At 39.3% G+C, this 12,257-nt stretch overlaps 1 protein-coding gene across 1 annotated transcript in view; it reads right to left on the reverse strand.

Annotated features, from left to right (window-relative positions):
• Positions 1-12,257, reverse strand: part of LRP1B (LDL receptor related protein 1B) — a 3,812,342-nt gene that overhangs the window by 1,104,937 nt on the left and 2,695,148 nt on the right. The window lies entirely within an intron of this gene.

Here is a 12,257-nt window from a genome sequence, read left to right on the forward strand (position 1 = left end):
CTATGCAGAAAACGTGCTGCTATTCAACAATGACCCAGAGGCATCAAGCCCTAGAGCTCTTTAAATCTTTCAGATATGTTGATGATATTCTGGTCTTCAGGTGAGTCCTCAGAAGTCCTTGATCTATCCTGGAGGCTGTGCTGTGGGTGGCGGGGATATCAGTAATCCTGCTGGGGTTTAAATATTTGGGGTCTACATGACGTACTATGCCCAGTTGTCCTATGAAAAAAAACTATTTTCCCAATTAGACAGTCTCAAATGGTATATAAAGTTTTGATCTAGTCTCCCCCTCTCCCTGTTGGGGTGCACTGCCATCTTCAAAATGGTAAATCTTCCATTCCTACTCTATCAACAACAGATTCATCCCTTCCCAGTAGAAAAAAACTTCTTTACTAAGGTGAATGCACAAATTAGAATGTTGCTGTGGGGGGACAGCCCCATTCGAATAGCTTTGGGGGTTTGATAATCCGGCATGTGCAGTGGAAGGGTTAGTGATGGGTCATCAACATCTTCCACATTCGCTCTCTGTCTGGGTCCCACCTGGAAACCTTCCCCCAGCCAGGCAGGTAGTGCTAGGGATCTGGGCCACAGCCATGATTTCTACAGGATGGGCAGGTCGGCTGGCGCTGGAGACTGTGCTGTGGCGGGACTCCAGACTCCCACCTGTTGCAGTGCTCCGCAGCTTTTCTACATGGGATATTATAGGTATCTCCACATTAGCGGATGTACTACATAACAGAACAATGAAGCCCTCTTAAGACTTTCAGTCCAAATACAACCTAGACCGGACGCAGTTTTTCTGTCACTCTGTCATGCACTGCTATGATCCCTAGAGGCAACAGAAACCATTCCCAAGTTCTCGTCCATGGAAGCAAAGCTCCCTCTTATTAACATAAAAGCCCACAAACGGCTCAAGATTTACAAAATACTTTTGCAGAAGATTCTGGAACCCATGTTGGGGGTGAGGAGGGCATGCAAAGGAGAACAGGGCTCATTAGAAAATGAGGATTAGAGGGAGGCAGTTGAGGCCCCTAGGGAGGTGGTAATAGCATCCAAATTTAGGCTAGTACAACTGGAGCTGCTCCACCATATATGCCTTACCAGGGAAAGATTAAACCGGTTGGGCCTGATAGCTTCGGGAAACTGTCTGAGGTCATTCAGTCAGTCGATAACAATTATTGTATGAATAATAAAAATCTTTACAATGTTGATACATATACTCTAGGCAGAAACACTACATACAAATTGAGTAAAAGGCAGTATCTTAGTAACACAGACACATAAACAAGTTTAAATATTTTAACCCCTTCGCTGCGGCGGCAATTCTGCCGCAGCGCTGGGGGGAGGGGGGTCGCGTGGCGCTCACATGCTCGTGACGGAACCGCTCCGTCACGAGCCTCGGGTGGGCTGTGCTTGTGACGGAGCGGTTCCGTCACGGCCCCGCCCACTCAATAGAACGCGCCGCGCAGGCGCGTAATCAGTGCCGTGCAGGCGTGCCGAGCGGGCCGTGACGGAACCGCTCCGTCACCAGCATAGCCCAACCGAGGCTCGTGACGGAGATGCGCCGTCACGAGCATGGGAGAGGTTAAAATACTTAACAATTTGTACACAGTATTATCAAATTGAGTTTAGTGCTCTGAAAAGAGACTTGACGTTAGCAGTAGATACAGGAGTGCTCAGCATTTACTAAAGTGTCTCTAAGTGAAGAGTTTCTCAAAGAGGGTGCCTTATACCATTGCAGTGGGAGTAGCCATAACACGAAGAGCAACATGTTTAGTAATAGCTAAAAGACATGAAAAGACAATAATATCTACAATGATGGAGTACTAAAAGAGGATTAAAGATAACAGGAAGAATTAAAGTTCATGACGGTAGGTGAAATGGCTATAAAGGGCATTATTTCTTAAAGGAAGACCTAGGTCCATAACAGCAAAATTAGCCAGGACACCAATGATGATGTGCATAGTGGTAGCTAAAAAGGGAAGGAAAAACTATGATATTGACAGTGCTCAAATATTGGACATGATATTGCACGAGTGCTAAATAGTGTTAAAATTGTGTGCATTGTTTTACACAAGATGAACACTGGAAACAGCATGCCACAGCAAGCTTACTGAGTATGGATTTTGTCTTTTTCTAAACTTAAGCTTGGCCAGTCTTGTAATGATCTTTGAGGAGGTCCAGTACTACTCTAATATCTTTACCAAATGTAGCCATTTCATTTGGCTCTGTTGTAGTGAGGATAAAATTCCTAGCCTCGTTGCAGGTTCTTATGCTATGGCTTCAAAAGAATATGACTGGCGGTGAGCCGCATCAGGTAGCAACATATTAAGTTATTAAAAGACTCCTTAAAAGTTGCAAAGCCTGCAATTCATAATCTTCGAAAAGGAGTTCCATTGTTGGTTTGTTTCTTTAATTTGGAAGCCCATCAACCTTGATTTGTTTAAGGCAGGCTTTCCCAATTCAGCACTGAAGATATGGTAGTGGTCTCAAACAGGGTGGATGGTTATTAACATACGAGACTGCCAGTGCTAATAGTATCGGGTTGCTCTTCAGAATGACCATGTTACTTGTCATTGACAGTACCTTAATCTGCTTTTTCGAAGTAGTTTTAAATGCTGTGTGCGTAAGCAATAGTTTGTGCAATACGAACAGGTCTATTTGGAGGATATCGGATGTCTCATTTAGGTAAAGGAACCAAGGTCTGCTCTTGCTTTTAAATATGTGCTGGAGAACAGTTTCAAGGTGTTAGGAGAAGTTGTGATGCACCTATAATAGTGTTTTAGAAAAGCGCCCATGTCGGCCCATGCTTGGCCCCCCAAGCCAAATTCAAGTCTAATCAGACAGCCTCTTATGTATTGGGGCCAGCTAAATACCCTCTTGTATGCTTATAGGTGGAGCTGTTCCATTAATTTTGGTGAGTTTCCATGGGAAAGCCTCACAGCCCTAGGTGTTTGCTGGTAGAAGGGCACCCTTAGTACTGGAACTGAAAGGGACTTTCTAATAAAGTATTGAGCTGGCAGAGTCTAGTGATGATTTGTTCAGCCTTTTCTTTAATGTGGCTCAAGTGACTTTTTGTTCACCGTTTGCGGACAGCGACATGCCCAAATAAATATACGATTTTGTCCCAATGATTTTTAGAGGGCCCGTAGTCCAGCAATAGTTTGATTTCTTGGTCGTCCTTCCGAAGATTATAACTTTTGTTTTGACTCATTTGCTATCATTTTATTTGCCTCATTGTATTTATAAAGGGCATTTAAGGCTTTCTGACTCCCAATTTTGAAATCGTCCAACGGGACAATGTCATCTGCATATTGCAGTAAGGGGATCTTGACATCTCCAATTCTTGGTGGGAGTAGATTTGCATGTTGTGGTGCGACGATCCACACACCAATCTGTCCCACACATTTTGGCTCTGCCCCATACTCTCACACTTCTGGACAGGGGTACTGAAAAGGTTGGAGGAGGTGCTGGGATGCTGGATTCCACCAGACCCCAACATTTTCCTGCTACATGTCAAAGTGGACTTGGGGGGCAATTGCTGTCAAAGAGCACTGCTCTGGCTGGGTTTACTTGTAGAGACATTGCTTAGGTGTGGAAAGACACGCTGGTCCCCTACGTGGAATTATGGGGGCTAAAGGTATGGACTTCTGTTTGGGACTAGAGCAACCAAATTATTCAGCAAGGGTTTGTCCACAGAGGTGCTTCAAAATATGGAAGGAATGGGCCTAGTATAGTAGAGGCATACAGCTAGAATCACACACAGACTGCCCATGGTCCAGCTTGAGAGGCACACAATAACATTACTGTGACGCAGGAAGGCTGAGAGGGCTGAGTTATGCTGGCTGGGTAGACAGCACTATAACATGCCGCGTTCTATTATTGTATGCTAATTTGGGGATGTGCTATGTTTGAAGATGTATATTGTGTATTTGCTCTGTGCCACGAGCCACCACTTGCACTGTTTGCAATAATCAATTAAAATATTTTGCAAAATAAAATAATCTAGAGTTTATATGCATGTTAATTGCAGGAGTATGCTGTAATTGATGATGTATTGCCATAAATAACCCAATTCTATACTAGATGTTTTCAAAAAGCACCTACTAGATACTTCAGTGTTTAGTTTTTGGGCCTTCAAGAAGTCATATGTTCAATATTATCAAGTGGAAACTCCCAAAAGCACTAGATAAAATGTATTAATACTGGTGGAGGTTGATCCAGAGTGCAATTATTTACCTAATTAGATATATCTATACTATTTAAAAAAGAAAACAAGTCTTATTTGCAAATACCTAAAAAACATTGTCCTGGTTAAAGCAAATTAGCAATAGATTGAAAAGTGTGAAATATTTGCCTGGTATTTGTTAATATTCTTCAGCCCAGGAACAACACACCTTTGTTGACTCACACTGAAGCAGAATACACCAATTCCACTTCTTGTTCTATGTCTCCAGATATGTAGTGTTTTATGTCATAAAAACATAACAGGCACTCATTGGCATTAGACCCCAACAGGTCTGCTATATCCTTAAATACCTTTTTAGTGTGCAGGTAATTTGGGTACTAGTTCCATAGTGTCCTGTTGGTTATAATTTGATTTCTGTACTGTTTCTAAGATCTGATGGATATGGGACAATGTGCTAGATTCGTTTATGGAGCACACTTTATCTGGTAGCAGAGTTGGGGGTCCTGAGAGGGACTATTGAATGAAAAAAAAAACACTGATTGCTTTGCTGCTAGCATTTTCAATAGTATTGCTTCAGCTTATAATCTGACCCAACATTACCTTTGCATCAGGAAGTTCCACTGTTGTTCATGTGATTTTGTCCACTTTTTCTGTCGATTCTTATTCCCTTGGTCAACAAGATATATCTATCATTGCTGCTGTTAGTCTTTATCCCCTTTATCTGTCTTGCTGTTGCTATTTGGGAAGGGCAGTAGCGTATGCTTTGCATGACCTTCTTCTGCTTCTCTCTATTGAAGGCGAATATGTTCAATTGGGTGAAAAGACATTTTTAGTGGGATATCTTGTGGGGGAATATCTACACTTTCTTTTATTGAGTTCTAGATCAGCTTTTGCTATAACATTATTCCTCAAAACTCTTTCAGTCAATAATAAGAATATGTGACATGTATTTTTTCTGGCTTCATGCGATCTACAGATTCAATCTAAAGATGGATTTCTAAGAAAGAAAAATGGGCAACTTTGACGTCAGTTAAATTATTAGTCTGTCCCAATCTTTTGTGGTCACCAAGTTTTATCATTGCCTGCCCAGAATGTCCATCTGTTTTCTTTACTATCAAGTCCTTGCTCATAATAACCTGGGCCTTCCCTGAGGTGGCATTTTAAGACCAGTTTGTTATTGTTTAATGTGTTATCAAATATTTGACCGGATGAGGACATCCAGTTCCAATAAGGGATCTAAGGCCAAACTGCGGATTGCACATATATATATATAATTATAAGGGATTCCTTCAATCCGCCTCAATAGCACAAAAAAACAGGATGCGGCACACCAGGAGACAGCACAAATAGTTTATTGTGCACCAAAGTTAAGGACGACGCGTTTCGGTGTTTACCCTTTATCAAGTAACTTCCTGTACAACTGCTTCCTACAGAAATAGGTTCAAGAGTTCATAGGCATAGACAACATACATCTGGTATGGAATGCTGGATTCCACCAGACCCCAAAATTGTCCTGCTACATGTCAAAGTGGACTTGGGGGGCAATTGCTGTCAAAGAGCACTGCTCTGGCTGGGTTTAATTGTAGAGACATTGCTTAGGTGTGGAAAGACACGCTGGTCCCCTACGTGGAATTATCGGGGCTAAAGGTATGGACTTCTGTTTGGGACTAGAGCAACCAAATTATTCAGCAAGGGTTTGTCCACAGAGGTGCTTCAAAATATGGAAGGAATGGGCCTAGTCTAGAGGCATACAGCTAGAATCACACACAGACTGCCCATGGTCCAGCTTGAGAGGCACACAATAACATTACTGTGACGCAGGAAGGCTGAGAGGGCTGAGTTATGCTGGCTGGGTAGACAGCACTATAACATGCCGCGTTCTATTATTGTATGCTAATTTGGGGATTTGCTATGTTTGAGGATGTATATTGTGTCTTTGCTGTGTGCCACGAGCCACCACTTGCATTGTTTGCAATAATCAATTAAAATATTTTGCAAAATAAAATAATCTAGAGTTTATATGAATGTTAATTGCATGAGTATGCTGTAATTGATGATGTATTGCCATGAATAACCCAATTCTATACTAGATGTTTTCAAAAAGCACCTACTAGATACTTCAGTGTTTAGTTTTTGGGCCTTCAAGAAGTCATATGTTCAATATTATCAAGTGGAAACTCCCAAAAGCACTAGATAAAATGTATTAATACTGGTGGAGGTTGATCCAGAGTGCAATTATTTACCTAATTAGATATATCTATACTATTTAAAAAAGAAAACAAGTCTTATTTGCAAATACCTAAAAAAAATTGTCCTGGTTAAAGCAAATTAGCAATAGATTGAAAAGTGTGAAATATTTGCCTGGTATTTGTTAATATTCTTCAGCCCAGGAACAACACACCTTTGTTGACTCACACTGAAGCAGAATACACCAATTCCACTTCTTGTTCTATGTCTCCAGATATATAATGTTTTATGTCATAAAAACATAACAGGCACTCATTGGCATTAGACCCCAACAGGTCTGCTATATCCTTAAATACCTTTTTAGTGTGCAGGTAATTTGGGTACTAGTTCCATAGTGTCCTGTTGGTTATATTTTGATTTCTGTACTGTTTCTAAGATCTGATGGATATGGGACAATGTGCTAGATTGGGTTATGGAGCACACTTTATCTGGTAGCAGGGTTGGGGATCCTGAGAGGGACTATTGAAAGAAAAGAAAACCACTGATTGCTTTGCTGCTAGCATTTTTAATAGTATTGCTTCAGCTTATAATCTGACCCAACATTACCTTTGCATCAGGAAGTTCCACTGTTGTTCATGTGATTTTGTCCACTTTTTCTGTCGATTCTTATTCCCTTGGTCAACAAGATATACCCATCATTGCTGCTGTTAGTCTTTCTCCCCTTTATCTGTCTTGTTGTTGCTATTTGGGAAGGGCAGTAGCGTATGCTTTGCATGACATTCTTCTGCTTCCCCTCTATTGAAGGTGAAGATGTTCAATTGGGTGAAAAGACATTTTTAGTGGGATATCTTGTGGGGGAATATCTACACTTTCTTTTATTCAGTTCTAGATCAGCTTTTGCTATAACATTATTCCTCAAAACTCTTTCAGTCAATAATAAGAATATGTGACATGTATTTTTTCTGGCTTCATGCTATCTACAGATTCAATCTAAAGATGAATTTCTAAGTAAGAAAAATGGGCAACTTTGACGTCAGTTAAATTATTAGTCTGTCCCAATCTTTTGTGGTCACCAAGTTTTATCATTGCCTGCCCAGAATGTCCATCTGTTTTCTTCACTATCAAGTCCTTGCTCATAATAACCTGGGCCTTCCCTGAGGTGGCATTTTAAGACCAGTTTGTTATAGTTTAATGTGTTATCAAATATTTGACCGGATGAGGACATCCAGTTCCAATAAGGGATCAAAGGCCAAACTGCGAATTGCACATATATATATATTTATAAGGGATTCCTTCAATCCGCCTCAATAGCACAAAAAAACAGGATGCGGCACACCAGGAGACAGCACAAATAGTTTATTGTGCACCAAAGTTAAGGACGACGTGTTTCGGTGTTTACCCTTTATCAAGTAACTTCCGGTACAACTGCTTCCTACAGAAATAGGTTCAAGAGTTCATAGGCATAGACAACATACATCACGTGTCTCATATCTTTTACAATTACAGTGCATCAAAACTTCTACAAATGGAAAATAAATACATCATGAAACAATGTAAATTGCCTGCATTTCATTATTTGAGCATCGCAATCAGTGCTGTTAATTATTGCTAAATGCTTAAGAATCATCTGCAGTTGCTTGTTATAAGGTCTTGGTACAATAACGTTTTCAAACCTGCCATACCAATAGCGGTTCCTCTATGATATCACTCAAATGTATCGTAGTCCTTAACTTTGGTGCACAATAAACTATTTGTGCGGTCTCCTGGTGTGCAGCATCCTGTTTATTTCTGCTATTGAGGCAGATTGAAGGACTCCCTTATAATGCATATATATATATCTATATATATATATATATATATATGTATATATATATATATATATATATATAGATATATATACAAGAAACTAAAAGAATGGCTGGAAGCAAATTTGATTGACTTTGATGAATACAAATATCTTACAGTTGAAGACCCAGTCACTGCAACAATGTACTTTTTGCCAAAGGTACATAAGAATCGAACTAGACCACCAGGAAGACCTATAGTATCCGCCATGGGTTCCCTTTTTGAACCAACAGCAAACTATTTTGATTTTTTCTTGTTACCTTATGTTTCAAAGTTAAGTTCATTCATAAAAGACACAATGGACATGTTAAGACAGCTGAACGGTATCCCCTGGAAGTCTTCGTATAAATTAATATCAATGGATGTTATATCCTTATATACGAATATAGACCATGAAGTGGGTATCCCAGCGTGCAAGTTCTACCTCCAGGACAGAAACATAGAGTATTCGAAACACAATACCATGCTGGAAGAAATGATGAGACTGTGCCTGAACCAAAATATTTTTTACTTTGGAGAAGAAATCTATGCCCAAAAGAAAGGCACTGCTATGGGTTTTTCTTTTAGCCCAAGCTTTGCGTGTCTCACCATGGGGTGGTGGGAACAGAAATGGGCATGGCAAGCTGAGAATGATATCATGCTAAATAAAGTGATACTATGGGTACGCTTTATCGATGACCTCCTAATTGTCTGGGATGGTTCAGAAAATGATTTCAAAGACTATTTTCAAGTCCTCAACTCATCACCTGCGAATTTCAAATTCACCTATGAACTGAGTGACAACAAAATAATTTTATTGGACACTGAAATATATATAAAAGACAATGAGGTACACACCACCCTACATAGGAAAAAAACCGCAACCAATGCGACACTGCATGCCAGCAGCTTTCATCAGCAGTGTTTATTTGAGAATATTCCGTACGGAGAATTCTTAAGATTAAGGAGGATATGCTCAGAAGAAGAAGAATGGGACAAACAAAGTACATCCATGAGTCAAAGATTTGAAAAAAGAGGCTATTCAAAAAATCACATAAAGAAAGGTTGGGAAAGAGCAAGTCGAAAAGATAGAAACAGCTTATTGCAACCAATCCAAAAGAAAGGAGAGAGTGAGAAAGAGGTGATAAGATTCATAACAACCTTTTCAAATGAGTCTAAACAAATCAGAAATATTCTAAAGAAAAATTGGAAAATTCTAAAAATGGATACTACTCTTGGTCCCATTGTAGGTGAAACACCACAAATGACATTCCGCAGAGCACCAAACCTCAGTGATCGCTTAACTAAGAGTCATTTCATTAAAGAAGAGAAAAAAGCATGGTTGAAAGGAAAAGGTTTTAAGAAATGCTTCAACTGCAAGATCTGTCAAATATGTAAACCAACCAAGGAAATTAAGTTGGACAATGGAAAAATTTTGAAAATTGATGAGCTCATTACCTGCACAACACCTTTTGTTGTTTATGTAATTGAATGCCCGTGCGAATTAAAATATGTGGGCAGCACAAAGAATGAACTAAAAAAGAGGATTTTGGAACATGTAAGGGCAACTATACACAAAGACAGAAGTAATGCAGTTGCCAAGCATATGGAGTCTCATCATAACAGTGAGTGGAAAAACTTGAAGATCTATGGCATTGACACAGCAAAAAAATCACTGAGAGGAGGAAATCGAGAACTGATGTTGAGGAAAAAAGAATCAAGATATATCCTCAAATTACGAACCATGAGTCCGTATGGTTTGAACCAGAGTGAGGAAATGTACATACATCTCTAAATAAAACTCTGAGAACTGTTTTGAACCAATGAAAAACTGGGAGAACATTATCGATCATATCTAGATCTTAGCATCTTCACTTATGATTTTACAAATTTGAGTTATTTCAAAAAAATTTGGTGCACAACAGGTTTATGCAATGAGTGTAATAAGATGAGAAAGAGCACATTACAATCACATAACTGATCTGTAGAAGTAAGATTGAGGAACATGGCAATAATGTAAATGGACAATTTATTGAATTAGTGCCGAAAAGGTTCTTATGCCACTGGAGGCATTAATTAATACAAATTAAACAAATTATACAAATTTGCAAGTAAAAATTTGCAAGTAAATATGAGCAAAGCACCATGTAAGAGTTTAATATATGTGAAGTGAACATTTGAGCATGAACTTGATATTTTCATATTTTCATTTTTTTTAATAATAGTTAAGAATTTGGTTCTTATTATTACTCACCGTTTTTTGTAAATAGCACCACAATGACCAGAATGCCTTGCCCAGGTGAAGGAAGGGGGGAGGTGTTTAAAGCAATCATGACCTTTTATAAACCAATTGCAAGAGAAGGGCGGCACCGTGAACAAGATCTCAGTGAGAGATCGAAACGCGTAGGTGTTTGGAGTGTTTTGGAGTTCGTTTGATATATGCATTAAAACCATCTAAAAAGAAGATTTGTGGTGCGATCCGGCTTCTTTTCTTTGTGAAGAGGGATTATTGAATATATATATATATATATACACATACATACATACATACATACATACTTATGTATGTTGCGCAACTTGCATTGACAGTTGACAATTCTTAGTCATGATTTGTTCTACCCATATATGCCACCCATATAGCCTCAACATGTTACCTCTTTACACAGCTAATACTTGGACTTCATAAGAACCGGCATTACAGATTAGGTGAACTGAGCAGCCCATTATTTGAACTACCTCCCCCTTGTCCTTCACCTATGGAATTATACATAGACTGATTGTGTTTAAAACTGACAAGGACCAGTATGTTTAACTAAATAATGGTCAGGACTTGCTGTGGAGTTATTATATTATGTGTGGTACCGCCTTGGCCTTTACACCACTTCTTGATAGCCACACCTCTCACCGGAGTTTGTGCTTGTGAAATTCTCCCTTCCCCTGACTTTTATAAAAATATCCTCGATCAACCATATCTTTTTGCTTTAAAGTTTCTTGTCCAGTTTTTCAGGACTATATATCTTATTATGATTTTGTGTCTACTCTGTCTCTTTCTTTTAGCAATCAACATATAAGCACCCCCTTATAGAAAGTGTTGAATCCACAGAGTCCATTCATATTTATTGGTACACTTTAGGTTGTTGAAAAGTAGACTTCCTTCTGAAGAGCTGAGTTATTTGGCCTCATTTTCAGGCTTCATATCACCCAACACATTCCTGCTTCCATTGTTTTTTCAGCTTCAGAACCACACACACTGCCTCCACTAGCTTTCTTCTGATCCATTGCCTAAGCAGTCACCAATATTCGCTAGCCTGCTGAATAAGAAGGATCCATCATACTCCAACTGATCATTCGCCATATTTTTTCCTCAGCTCTGTCTATAGCAGATAACAGCTAAATAGGAAAAAGCACTGGGTTACTGATATCAGTACATACACCAGTCTAACAATGCTCCAAAAAGTAAAGTTCTCACATAGAAACACAGTTGCTCATGTGAACCATCACAGAACCTTTCTTCCTGTAGTCAATCAGTCCAGACAAAGAGCTGCTTCCCAACCCCGTAAGCAATATCTTACAGTCCAGTGCCAGTAAAAATCAGGGTGACAGAGGCAACTTGCACCAGATGGTCTACATTAAAGGATAAAATGTGTTTCAACTTTAAAAAATATGAATTAATTCCATACCTTAGAAATATACAAAATATCTTGCATTAAAAAGACTCAAAGCATTGCACATTTTGTTTGAAAAGTGACCCATGTTTCATAAATCATATAATTCCATAATATACTTTATATTAGACTTCTTCCATAGATTTGACATACGTCTGACTGGGGGCATACCATTTGTAAGAAATATAGATCAGAGGGTCCTAGGGAAGGAAGGGGTACGAGGCCCCAATTGCAACAAATAGGTCCTGGAGGACCAGTAGTACAAAACATAGAGGCCCTTACCACAACTGCACAGAAGTGACCTTATTTTAAACGTGAGGCACTCTAGGTTGTCTCTCAAGTCAATGGTAGCAGTAGTTTTAAGTAAATGAGTCTCTATTAGTGAAATTCAT

The sequence above is a fragment of the Lissotriton helveticus genome, chromosome 3_1 (assembly GCF_964261635.1).
Source record: "Lissotriton helveticus chromosome 3_1, aLisHel1.1, whole genome shotgun sequence".
NCBI lineage: Eukaryota > Metazoa > Chordata > Amphibia > Caudata > Salamandridae > Lissotriton > Lissotriton helveticus.